Genomic DNA, 10,896 nt, shown 5'->3' on the forward strand with positions numbered 1-10,896 from the left:
CGTTTTAAAGAATAAATCGGTTGCACCTAAAACATGGTTTCTAAAGGGTGAGAGAAGAAAATGTGGGCTTTCCTAGGAAGGCAGCAGCCTCCAGCGAAGAAACCTGACCGCCGGGAAGCAGAGGAGGGCTGAGGTACGGGGTCTGTCCTACCACCCCGGAGACCTCCAGATAGGAACCGTGCCCAGGAGCAGGCTGGAGCCTCCCAGCTGGGGGCAGTGATGGGTCCTCACACACGTGGGGATGGAGCTGAGCCAGAGGGAGCTTCCTGCCTGCCAGCCCCGCGGGAGGCTGACACCCCTCCGTGCCGCCTCGGCCCAGCCACCCTCACCCGTTTCGGTCGACGCGGGCAGAGTCAGCAGACCCTTCAGTGGTGGGGTAACTTTGGACGAGCATCGGTGAGTCACACCAGAGCGGCTTCATCCAGCCTCTTCCACCAGCCGCCGCCACCCCTGTTGCGAGAGGACGGGACCAGGCGCAGACCGGCTTTCCAGCCATCGCAGCGAAGGGCGGCGCGGCACCAATTCAAAGCCCCCAGGCACTCGGTGCCCGTCCACGGCCTATGTCAAGCCTGGGAATCTGGGGCTGGTGCTGCCTGCAGCACGTCGCTAGCCGGAGAGCATGGCCAACACGTGTGTTTGGGTGCCTAAAAATACCCCCAGCCTAAGGAGACGGGGTGGCTAGCGTCAAGGCTGGAGGCCGAGGAGAAATATCCCCCTCTTCTAATAGCCGTCTGCGTCCTGCTTACGGCTTCCGAGCATCGGGGAGCACCGTGCACCTGGGCGGCAGCGGGGCGCGAGTGGATCTTGCTGGGTGATTTTGCAGTCGCTGGAGACACGGTTGCTGTTAAGCTTGAACAAAGTGCGAAGAAATTCCCGTGCCGGTGCCGCGCAGCACAGGGCCGTCCCTCATCCCAGTGAGCGCTTAACAGCCAGCGGCCGGCGCGGTGCGGCGGAGGGAGGCGCGCTCTCGGGCTGCGTTTTGGCAAGCCGTTTGCAAGGCTGACCCAAAGCAGCAGCCTTTCTGCTGCCTCCCTGCCGCCTTCGCTTTCGCTGCCGGCAGCCAGGACGCTCGGCCGCAGGGAGCCTGGCTCTGCTCTCCCGGCCCTGGGAGAGACGGGAGCYGCCGGGACGCTTGCAGCTCCGCTCCCGGGCAGGTCGGCTCCGTGCTGGCCTTCCCTGCTCCCCATCCCGGGCAGCTAACCCAGGCTCGGCGTGAGCAGCGAGAGGTGCTGCTCCACCTCGTCTGTAGGGCGGTGATTTATTTTCCAAAGTTAAACCCGGGGCTTGAACAGAGAGGCAGCCCAGCGCTACCTAGGCTGGCTTTAACGCTGTCTTGGAGACAGGGCCTTGCTGGACGGCAGTAGCTAGGCCAGGGCTGAATTAATTTCCCACAAATTTGAGATGCTTCATTGGTTGCCCGGACTCTGCTCGAGTCGCTGGTTATTTATTTGCCCGAGGCTTAGCGAGATGGCTGTGGGTTTTGTCGAGGCAACGGCACGGGCGTTGGCACGAGGTTCGCTGCCACCGCTGCTGCAGAGCTTCTCCTTACGCCGGCCGCGGCTTGAGGTTTCACCCGGGCTGCAGGTGGCTTCACCTCGCCTGCTGCCGCCGTATTGAAAGGACTCCTTTCATTTTCATTTTTTCCTGCTGAAGGCAGCGAGCCGCGAGGCCTGGCGGTGAGGACGCCGCACCGGCGTCACCGGCTTCGGGCGCCCGTGCCCACGCCGGGAAGTGAGTCACGCGGGGGCCGAGCGTTTTCGCACGCCGCGACATGCGTGCGTTCGGAGGTTTCGCGGCGAGACACTTCCCTCCTCCAGCCAAACCGCTCGGGGCTGCGCAGCGAGCAGGGGAGGAAGGAAGCGCTCGCGGCGGCCGGGGGCGGGGAGGGAGGCTTCTTGGCTCCCTTCTGCCTCCGTTTGGGGCAGCGGGGGCGTTACGGCCCCTTTCAGACAAGACAAAAAGGGTCCGGGGCGGGCGGCTCTGCTCCGGGGACTGCAATTTTGCCCGCCAGGCTCCCCGCTGGCCGGGCTGCGCTGCGCTGCGCTCGCCGGCCCGCGGACGGTGCTTGGTGTTGGCAGCGAAGGCGGCCACGCTCGTCTGCGCCCCGCGCAAGAGGGTTGCAGCCCAGCAGCTCTATCTGCTTTGAAGGGCTGGGAGCTTTTCTTCCGCAGCCGACGAGGGGGTTAAGCGAAAAAATGAAATTTCTCGCTATCTCCTTCCTCGCGCTTTCTGATCTCCGCCAACGGAGCTGAAGATGGGGGAGGATTTTTTTTTTTTTCTTTCTAAATTTAGCTTTGGAGAAATTGCTGTAACTAATCGGCTTTAGGGTACTGGGCTCRCTCTTTAATTTTATCTTTTTTTGTCGTTAAGACCTTGTCATGTGGCTGTGGGCTGCAGCTTGCCGGTTCTCTGCRTTTCCTGGGCTCTTTTTTTTTCTTTCTTTTTTCCGGGAGTCAATTAATAACCCACAAAAATAACACCTCCAGCTGTTCCCTTTGCAGCTGCTGGGCTGGAGTCTAATTACGGGGCCCTGCAACCCAGTCCCTGCTTTGCATGTAAAAGTGCCAGTGAATAGGAGCAGGCGGAGGAGATGATGGCAAGGCAAAAAAGGAATGCGGTTTAAGGTGCTATTTTTAGCCTTTTCAAGCCAAATGTAAAAAGACCCTTAGGCTGCTTGTGTCCAGCTAAATCTGCTCATACGCACAATATTGTTCCCATGGCACAGTGCGCCAGTCTTGTCTTGTCTTGTCTTTTTTTTTTTTGGCAGTTAGGCTTGCCTACATCTAAAACCKCCTCCTGAGTTGGTTTGAGCAGTGCTGCGTGGAAGTGGCTTACGTCCATGTGCTAATGTTTTGTYGAAATCATCTGTAGTTCTCTGTGTGCTGCTAAATGTACCAGGGCTGGATAYGGCCACAGCAGCGATGGAGAGGGAAGGCACACAGTACTGCGGCCGCTCACCCAGTCCAGAGCTTGCATCTCACAGCGTGGTGGTAAACTGCTGGCCCGGTCCCCTGCAGAAAGGCCTTTTCTATTGAGAGATACACAAAATGAATTTATCTTGAGCTCTGGTGGATGTGCAAAGACCTTACTCTGCTATCCCTCCCACGTCATCCTGTTTTATCTCGCACCCTCCTGCTTCCCTAGCTGGATGTCATCGTTGGGTGAACATGCTGGGCAGATGTTGTCCCTGCTCCTTGGGCAGGCTGGCAGTTCACCAGCCCGTGTTTCAGGGCAGGCCCCTGCTGAGTTTTTAGCTTGCGCTGCCTCTGGGGAGAACAAGCTGTGTGGAGCCATCCCAACTTGGGCCACCAGTGCTGATGGCAAAATAGAGAAGATGAGGGCCAGGGCCACAGTTAGGGAAAGAAACTCCAGCTCCCTTGTAAGACTGTGAGGGGCAATATTAGGACCTCTGGGAGACCTTGCAGGATCTGCACCTTCTGTGGGAGCTGGATGAGCTAAGCCAGCTTCAGCTGGCCTGACTTCAGGGCACATCCTTGTGCCCAGGATCTCCTGCTGGCTGGCCCAGGGCCAGCAGAGGTAGCTGGCAATAGATTCACAACAGCTCCCTTGAGTCTGTTGCCTTATACATTAAAGTACAACTCTATTTGGAGAAAGAAGGGCTTAAATAGCCTAGTTTAGCATCCTATGAGGATGATATTATTGCTCTGCTGGTTCTGCCTGGACTTCCACCACTGACCTCATCTGCCCTCTTGCTGCCTGCTGGGCGTTCAAGACCTCCCTCCTTCTGGCTCACATCAGAAGCAGTGCAACAAAGTGTTCTCCATCGCATATTAGATATCTGCTCAGTCACCCAGCCGGTCTCAGTGCCAGTGGTGGTGTTGGTCCCAGCTCTCTGGAGTTATCTTGACCTCCCACTCAGTGGTTTTGGAGGGCTGAGCCTGCTCCTGCCCTCTCTGTTGAGGGCCTTGGCATTGATGAATGTTTCTTCTGTGCTACAGGTGAGCACTTTGGCTGTTCCAGGGGTTGACTCACCAAGACGGCTTGGCCTGTGCGGGGCAACCAGGAGAGAAAGAGGCACAGCATAATTGTACAGCGCTCCCAGCATCCACTGCCTCCTGGCACATATGCCGGAGCAGACGTACAGGAAGGCCCAGGTGCATACAGGATGTTGGGGATGGGGCGCTACATAAGCTGTGGGCTTGTTCCCAGGCCAGACGGTGTTGCCTGGCTGGGGTGACACGAAATGGCCACTGCTGTGTCTGTGACCACAGGGTATATGCCCCTTTCCTTCGACAGCTGGGGTGGGTCTCTCAATCTGGCCACGCAAAAATAAGCAGGTGGTATATCCCGAAGGAAGGTACACGTACGTCTTGTGCCTCCTGATGGAGATCCTTTGAGCACTGGGTGAACAGCACTTGCCGACGCCAGGGCAGCATCACRGGGCTGGGAATTGAGTGTTGGTTTTGCTCTCCAGGAGAGAGTCTTGATAGATCTGGAAGGGAATCTTCCAATCGAAGGTGGGAAAAAGCAACATTTCTCAATTTACACTTTCTCTGTGTTTTGAGGCAAATTCAAGAATATTCTGCTCTTTATAGCAGGAAGTCTTCTGTCAGAAAAACGAACCCAAAGTCAGACAGGACTCTGTCAGTTCTTGTACGGCCCAGGAGCCCGGAGGGTTTGGATCCATTCCAGGCCTTTGCTGGCCGTTACGGCCCGCTGGCTGCTCCCTGTGTCTGCCTAGGCGATGATAAGGGAGAAGGAGCACGTATTGTAGGAAGCTGGAAACCAAGCATTCAATTCACTGAATCTACAGGAGGAGGACRGGATCTGTCAGCTGGCCTTACACAAGCTATTACCGCTTATAAACCCCTCTAGACAACTGTAATGGGCCACATGGGTTCTCGTTGTTGTTGGGCTCTGGTTTAATTCAGACTCAGGCTGGTTATGACCAAAAGCAAATAAAACAGAACAGCTGTTCATCAGCTAATTTGAATATTTAGTGGTCAGGCATTAGTCTGTAGCTACTAGCTTGAAACCGCGGCTGCAAATAGGCTTCCTGCGCTGGAGACCGTTCAGTTAATTTAAACCAAATTATTTAGAAACTGCTATTTAGAAGCTGCCCTCAGAAAACTCCCCCAAAAACAGGCATTGCAGAGCCAGAGCTTGGCTCAAATGCCAACTCCACCTCTTCCTTCTCTGCTCAGGCTCCCCCTGCCCAATGCTGACAGCTACAAGAGCCATTAGGTGTTAAATATATCGTCTCTCATCCCTGGACAAATGGGGCCAAACTCTCTGTGGGTGTCACTTCAGTGGAGCTCTAACAGTTCACTTAACCAAGGATAGAAGATGCTATCAATCTCTGTTCAATCTTGTCTTGCAAAGAGATGGCAAACRTGGCTTTCCATCATGCAGTACATTAGCCAAATTAATTCCAGGATGGAGAGAGCCAGTCAGCGGCGTCTCAAGGCTGAGGCAGATTAGTGTTGCAGCCACGTCAGAATTAGCAGAGCGGCCGCTCGCAGCGTGCCAGCTCCCTGGATGCAGGCAGCCTTCTGCTTCGCCATGCCCTCCGTCTAACACATTTCAGGAGCGCTGAACTCCCCGGAATCTGACACAGACAATTCAATTGGAAAGAACATCTGCCTCCCAATTGCGCTCTCCATTCAGGCTGCCGCTGCTGCAGGCGGGTGACTTTTTTTTTTCTTTTTTAAATGTCTTGCTTGCTTTCTTTAATCTCCAAAACACAGGCCCTCCTGCGGAGCACAGGAAGGTTCCTCCCCCTCGACAAGGAGAAAGAAATTAGCAAGCGGATCGAGCGTGGATAGCAAATAATGAGATTGCCTTGGATACGGGGCCGGAATTCATGCAAAGAATTCTGCTGATCACAGGAGATAAGCAGTCATTTCTATGGCCTGCAAGTAGCGTCATGAGACTTTTGTTTCTCAAGTGTTTTCTAAGAGATCCTTGCGCAAAAGCTGCCAACACAGGCCTGATCCACAGACAGATTGTGCTGGTTTAACTATTACACTTAAGAGTGTGATTTAAAAAGTAAACCCTGAAATAGCTATCCCGGTAGTTATTTCGGTATGYGAGTGCCTCATAATGATATGTCTCTTTTTCCTTCAGGCATGGGAATAAGCTCTGCAGATACAAGCACTTTCCTCCTAGCAGAGCAGCAGCCACAAAGAAGGCTTGTCCCSACTGAACCGCAGTGAAAGGGGCACAGTGTTTGCCCACAGGGTGCAATCCAAGTGCTGGTGGAGTCAAGGCGTACTTTAAAAGGAGMTGGATTTGCGGAATACTTTTAATAGTAAGCAATTGTTTCTCATTACTCCTCTGCTATTACCGAAAAAAAAAAAAAAGCACAACATTTTACAGGCAAACAAGGATAAAGGCTAGACCTCGTTAACAACCAAACATCTTGATTCAACGCTTATTGAAGTAGATGGGAGTATTTATACTGTCAGACTCATTAGAAAGAGGGATATTAAACAGCCTTTGTATTTATTTTTACAGGAAATTTACTCATCCTTGCATATGCTACCCCTCTTGGCTGAGATCCGTATTTTTCACAGGATGGAAAAGTGCCATTGACTAACTGATCAGACCCAGGCAGTCCTTTGAGTCACCATTTTAAAGAGGCAACCGGTAACTGCATTTTCACCATCAGGAAGCTTTCACCAGAAAGCTTCCAGACAGTGGCAGTTGGGTGCAAGCGGTATCACCAAAGGCACTTGGTAAAGTTAGGCATCTCACAGCCCTGGGCATTGCCAAAAGTTCAGCAGACCCATGCTTGCTTGCAGCTCTAGCTTCCTGTATTACGAGCACAGCATCTTCTGCCAGCAACGAAGCACCTCAACCAAGTTATCATCCAAGCATTTTTTCCTCTCTATATATTCCCTTTGAAACCTTTCCTTTCACAGTTTGGCTCCCCCTGTGCCATCTCCTATAAATATAGGGATAAAATCATGTTGTGGGTGCCCCAAATGTTTCCAAATTTTCCCCCCTTCTGACGTCTGCACTGTCAACCTTCTGGGTGTTAGGACTAGCCAACATGGGAYTGGAGTAAGTGTCGGGTTTGATGCTTCATGCAGGATATACACCACGCTAGTTCTCATCACGCTTTAATTATTTATGTACTGGCCCCCCCTCCCCCCCTTCCCACCTGCTCGCTGCTGCATTAACRCTGCATTGCTTACGAGCGGTGACACTGAATTCCATGTAGGAAGCATCGTACAAATGGTTATGGGCTTTGCAACGAGAGGATGTGGATAAGGCTTGGGATGCTTTCCATGGTCACATGCTGATCCCAATTCATGTATTTGATGAATCAGAAGTTAGTCCTATTTGCTAATGCTCATCTGCATAACTCTGAACATGTCATTGGCATCTGTRCTCTGATGTCAGCTGCTGGAGTCTGAGCGCTGGCAGCTGAGTGTCTCTGGCCATCTCCCAGCCTCTGATTCAATTTTCCTATCGGTCACTTGAGAACACAGGAAAAAACCATGTTTCTGACTATTTGTGACATCAAAACACAAAAGGTTCCAGGGTACAAGTTCATTTAAGGATTTTCTACACAGTGACACATGGGAAAGTTCAGATAACTCAAATAACAGTATAAAGTTAATACATCTTCATTGATACTGCACTAAGGCCAGTTTACTCCTGAATGAAAATCTCTACTTGAGAGTTTAATGCCCTTTAGCTTTCATACATTAACCTCATCTCCCTGAATGCAGGCAGGTCTGGACACGTTTTCCCCAGTTTCCAATCTTGTAACAGTGGWGGAAAACTACTGTAAAGCCAAAAGGCAGCAGCATTTGGAAACAAGGAGGTGATCACCCTGGAAGTCAAGAGCTCTAGTCTCTTCTCTAATAATGACTTACTGAGTGACTTCTTGTATAGCATTTTCTGAGCCTCAATGTTTATATCTGCATATTGGGATTATTAATATCTTCCCTGCCATTACAGAGTGCTTTAAGATCTCCACAAATACATGGAAGTACTTCTCCTCCCGTGCATCACTTCTGCAGTATGTGTTTTACAAGGAGCTTTCAAAAATACATGCAGTTGTTATAGACCAGCATATTCAGACACGTCCCTGAAGTACCTAACTTGGACGTCACAATTACTATTTTTCTAAGAGCAAAGGAGTGAAGTAATTCAGGCTACCTAGTATGCAGCCGCACCAGATGCTGGCTCCTCAAACTGACAAAGGAAGGCAAAAATCGTGACACCTCATTTAGTATCTACAATGTGTTTAGTATGAACTGCGTGCAAATTAGAATTGTATGTCCCCAGGGCACGCTTCTGTCCTATTAACTGTTTGTCAGTCATCATGCTTATTTTTTTTGAAACCATTGTCACTTGGGACCTTTTTTGTGTTTTTTAAAGGCTTAGAAACTAGGCATTTATTTCAGGTGAGCAAGTGGTACATAAAAAACTCCAGTGACTCAGATGGAACGGGTTTCTAGGGGATTACCCTCGAAGAACTTCAGTATATCTGAACTCAAAATCTGGTCCTTCGTTTCACATACTTTTAATGCACTTGGTGCTTAGCAGCAAGAACTTGAACGAATGCATGTCCTGTCTTGTCGAATACTCYTACCAATCTCCTCCTCTCTTAAGCACAAAAGCTGCGAAGATGAGACCTGCTGGACAATAAGAAGCAAGGACCACTTCACTCTTATTCAGACTCTCCGAGATGCAAACAAAAGAAAACAGAGCAAGTTTCTGCCTGCTGAAATTCCACAGGCTTACACTGCATCACAGCAATGCCTGGAGGCATTGTGGATCTTGTATGCATGCCCAGAACATCAGCCCCACGCTGCTCCCAGTCAATTGCACTTTAAGTTAGCTATCAGTATTAATAAGGGATTGAGTACCAACAGTTCTCATTAATTTCCRTGAGAGTATTGCCTGAAACAGAATAAATAACCGAGCTTTGAGCTGTGCAATCAGAATTCACAACGTGAGGGAACGCAGTCTAGGAAACGTTCACATGGTGGGGAGCGACTGACCTTAGCTAACCTCTATAGGCCTCAACTTCCCTTCCCATCTAGCAAGCTGCATTCCTTATCTTCTGAAAATATGGACTGGTTTGTACTTTCAGCCTCTGTCCTCTGGGCTTCAATCCGTAGCATGCCTCACGGCATTCCTTAAACATTTCACCCACCCATTTATTCATTTATATTCCTTCTAACAATTCATTGCTGGGGCTTTCATAAGAAAAGATTCAATGGGAATATAAACAATAATAGAAGTATTTTAAAACACACTCATTTCCTTGGCTGTGTCTCTCTTGTTAAGATTATTGGTTCTGTACAAGACAGGACAGACATTTGCCACAATTCAACCTTTGAATTACACATTAATTCATTTACTTTGTCAATAAAGTTCAAATCCCTTAAAAAGTCTTAATGAAGTTTTTCTGGTTACATGGCCATTTGGTAAAATAGAGAATAATGGCACTTTGTAAGAATTTAAAGATTGACCAGAATCTAAAAAGCGAAATGTTATGAAGAAAGGAGAATCTGAGTGGGCGTAAATTCCTCAGCCTGCTACACTAGCAGGATTATATCTCGGGCTTTCAGAGCAGGAAAAGAATGTTGCAGGCGTAATGGCAGGGAATATCAATCAGATAATGAAATCTAATTACAAAGTTATCAGATTAACTAGTCAAGTTCAGCTACGTGAACACAGCCGGCCAAATGGCACAGCAGAAACAAGATTTAGAGAAACAGTTTCTCAACACATTAAACAACTTCTTGTAACAGCTAGTTTCAGATCAGACAGGAGGCTATTCTTGGCTAACTTTAAAAGACACACGGTTTGTGTAACAAAGAGCTGTAGCTGAATCACTAATTAATAGTAACCACAAGTTCAACCTTCCTAGAGAAAGAATTGTACCAAAGGGACAGTATGATGACTCTCAATTTTAATGAAGAGATTTATTTTCCGAGGGAGTAATCCAGTAATGAAACATGCTCAAGGTGGGAAAAAAAGAAGGAAAAAAAAAAAATCACTGAAGGAAACAGATGGACGGGCCTCCAGTTTTCAAGTCCTTATTTTGAGGCAGTTTGTGATACACTGGTACTATAAAAAACACAGTTGTATGTTTTGCTTTTGGTACATCATAGTATTACCAGGCTAGACACGGTAAGACAGATGTCTTTCAGATATCCAAAACTGCAAAACATCCCAGCCTGGGTGATCACTGGCTGAAGAAAGACAGAGACAGAGAAGAAGGAGGCAGAACAAAATGCTCAAGCGCCGACCGGGGCAGTCCCCAGGCCTGGCACCGTGCTCCCACGGCGCTGGCAAACATCATGGCCGGAGCGGGCAGCGAGGTGGAGGCGGAGGAGCTCCCTGCGCACCTGCGACATCCCCCTGTGATTAACCTCCATGGGGCTGCTGGTCACTGCTAACATAGCGCTTCACCTCGACAGACACCATCTGTGACCCCGGAAGGACCGCTTCGGTCCTGCTCCCTTTCCAGGGAGAAGCGCCAAGTCCCGGCAATGTCTCCGGGGGCAGTTTCTCCCGCACGCCTGGCGTGATGTCCACGAGATGATGCCGCCCGAGCGGCTCCTCTGGGCTCTCACACCGCTCCAGCGGGTTCGGCGGCGAACGACGATGCCTTAAATCCAGCATCGCCGCCGCCGCCCCGGCCCCTCCCGCCACGCTTTAACGGCCGCTCGCTGCGAGGCCGCGGCCCTCGCGCGAGGGGCGCCGCCTGCCCGGCTCGGCCTCCTCTCCGCGGCCTGAGGAGAGCGGGGAAGGACGGCAGCCCGGAGCGGGGCTCAGGGGCACGGCTGAGGGCGGCGAGGGCCGCTGAGAGGCGCCACGTCCCCCCGCGACGCTTCGGGGGCGGCTTTCGCGCTCCCCTCGCGCCGACCGCGCCCGCGAGCCCAGCCCCGCACTGCGCATGCGCCC

General features: G+C 50.9%; 1 long non-coding RNA gene across 3 annotated transcripts; it reads left to right on the plus strand.

Moving 5' to 3' along the window:
- The first annotated feature begins 1,654 nt into the window (after positions 1-1,654).
- On the plus strand, positions 1,655-9,322 carry LOC112967427. Of its 3 annotated transcripts, none has more exons than XR_003253966.1 (4): positions 1,655-1,731; positions 3,960-4,115; positions 6,088-6,271; positions 6,478-7,065. It is a non-coding gene; the product is annotated as an uncharacterized LOC112967427 (long non-coding RNA). The 3 variants fall into 3 exon arrangements; XR_003253965.1 differs by lacking the exon at positions 3,960-4,115 and adding an exon at positions 7,933-9,322 and having other exon boundaries at positions 1,658-1,731; positions 6,478-6,609; XR_003253964.1 differs by lacking the exon at positions 3,960-4,115 and having other exon boundaries at positions 1,658-1,731.
- Positions 9,323-10,896: the final 1,574 nt, after the last annotated feature.

Source organism: Apteryx rowi, unplaced genomic scaffold, assembly GCF_003343035.1.
Source record: "Apteryx rowi isolate R43461 unplaced genomic scaffold, aptRow1 scaffold_275, whole genome shotgun sequence".
NCBI lineage: Eukaryota > Metazoa > Chordata > Aves > Apterygiformes > Apterygidae > Apteryx > Apteryx rowi.